We start from the raw sequence: 2,021 nt of genomic DNA on the forward strand, positions 1-2,021 counted from the left end.
CTTCTTCTCCTCTTTTATTTCACATAAGTCTCTCTAAGGGCTGTTGAGGTCCAGAAATGTTCCAAGAAAACTGGAAGCTGTTTAGGTCGTAAAGAAGAAGAGGAGAAACTGAGGTCACAGAGGTCATGTAGAGGACAGAGTGGAACCAGAGAGAGAACATGGAGAATAAACAAAACAGAGATGGAGCTGAGACATGGAAAGTGACCCTGATTAAAGTTAGCAGACATGGTCCAAACACAGAGCTTATAAAGCTGTGAGTGGAAAATCTAACAGAATATGAAGCTTGATAGGATGTAGAGTAAATGGAAGGATGTGAGGTCCCTCACCTTCTGATATGAGCCTTAGAATAAATAATCAGTAGGAGAGGAACATATCTAAATAAAGACAAACAGGTATATCAAATCAGATAGAATCCATCTAGAATCCTCTGAAGTCCAGAAGGATGAGACCAAATGATTCATCAGGAAGAAAATTAAAAGCAATGATAATAAATGAAGATAACTGTTTTAGTGAATCGGAAGCAGCTTTCTAGAAAGACCTTTAGAACCGAAGCAGATAAATATCAAGTCTGGTCACAATCACATCAACAAAACCGACCCACAAGCTTCCAGGACAGAACCTACAGCCATAGAAATAAATTAGAATATTACTGACATGCTCATATGTGTCATGAAAGAAACTCATTATATAGATTAATTAAACACAGAATGAGGATTTTATTTCTGTTTTGAATTCTGCTGACAGCTGATGAAAATATGAGAGTTAATTTATTAGTAGATCGGATTACTATATCAGACTAATAATCAGCTTTATCTTCATCAGACTGAGGGTCTTTAGTCAGAGGACTCTTCAGAGCCGCTGTAATACTGACAGCTACAGCAGAACCTTCCTTCTCACAGCTCTTTGAAGAACCTTGGATAATATGAGTAACATCATTTAATTTTCCTTTGGTTTTGTCACGATCTTGGTTCTGTTGTGCTTTACCATGCTCCTTGTTTTCTGGTTTTATTGGTTTAATTCCTATTTTGTTGTAGTTTCTAGATTTATGTTTTCAGGTTTTTCTGTCGTTTTCCTTTATTGCCCTCCTGTGTGTGTTCCTTACCCCTTGGCTCCCTCGTTGTCTCCTCTCACACCTGATCCTCATCCACTCGTTAACCCTGCATTTGTCTCAATCAGCTACATATACTTTCCCTCTGAAGTCACTCTTTGTTGGTTCCTTGTCATTGCTGTCTTCCTATGCTTTTGTCTACCTACCTCGTCTCTCCCTGGCTCCTCGTGTTTAGTTTTCATAGATGTCTCCATAGTTCTGGTTTGTTTTACGTTATTACTTGTTTTTTTTTTTTGGATTCCTGCCTTTGTTTTTTCCCCATAAAACTGCAAGAAATCTCCTCAGCCTCTCTGCCTCTGCATTTGGGCCCTTAAGCCTCAACCAAACCTTGACAGGTATCAACAAATCTTTTTTTTTTTTATTCAATATGAGCTTAATGATAAATTTGTTTAATACCTGATTAAAAAGGTTTTTTATTTTCCAAAGGCTCTTTAATCTGTCAAACGAGCCTCATCAGAACCCGTATTGAGCTTTTTTTGTTTTTCTTTTATTGTCATTAAACTGTCACAAGTACAGGGCAACGAAATAACCTCTCTGCATTTAACCCATCCCTTCAGGGAGCACTGGTCTGCCATTGTGCAACAGAGCAGTGTGGGGTTAAGGGTCTTTCTCATGGACCAAGAGAAGCAGTCGGTGGGAGTAGGGCTTGAACTCAGAACTTCTGGATTCCAAGCGCAATGCCCCAACCACCAGGCCACACTCCCCTTGAACCTGGAACATCAGCTGATTAGATACTGGTGGAGGTTTGGCAGTAGTGGCTGTAGATCAAAGAAGGAACTGTGAGCTAATTGGCATTTCTGGGTTGACCGGCACTTTTAGCAGGGCTGGCCACTCTGTCCTCACTTCAAGGTCATGACTTCATCATGTTGACTCCCGGCTGGCATCTCTCCATGTTGGCTGATTCAGCTCTAAA

The 2,021-nt window shown here is 40.2% G+C and overlaps 1 pseudogene; it reads right to left on the minus strand.

The window, feature by feature from the left end:
- Positions 1-1,705: 1,705 nt before the first annotated feature.
- LOC107101355 overlaps positions 1,706-2,021 on the minus strand; it is a 33,284-nt pseudogene continuing 32,968 nt past the window's right edge.

Source organism: Cyprinodon variegatus, unplaced genomic scaffold (genome assembly GCF_000732505.1).
Source record: "Cyprinodon variegatus isolate N-32 unplaced genomic scaffold, C_variegatus-1.0 Scaffold1086, whole genome shotgun sequence".
NCBI classification, from domain to species: Eukaryota; Metazoa; Chordata; class Actinopteri; order Cyprinodontiformes; family Cyprinodontidae; genus Cyprinodon; species Cyprinodon variegatus.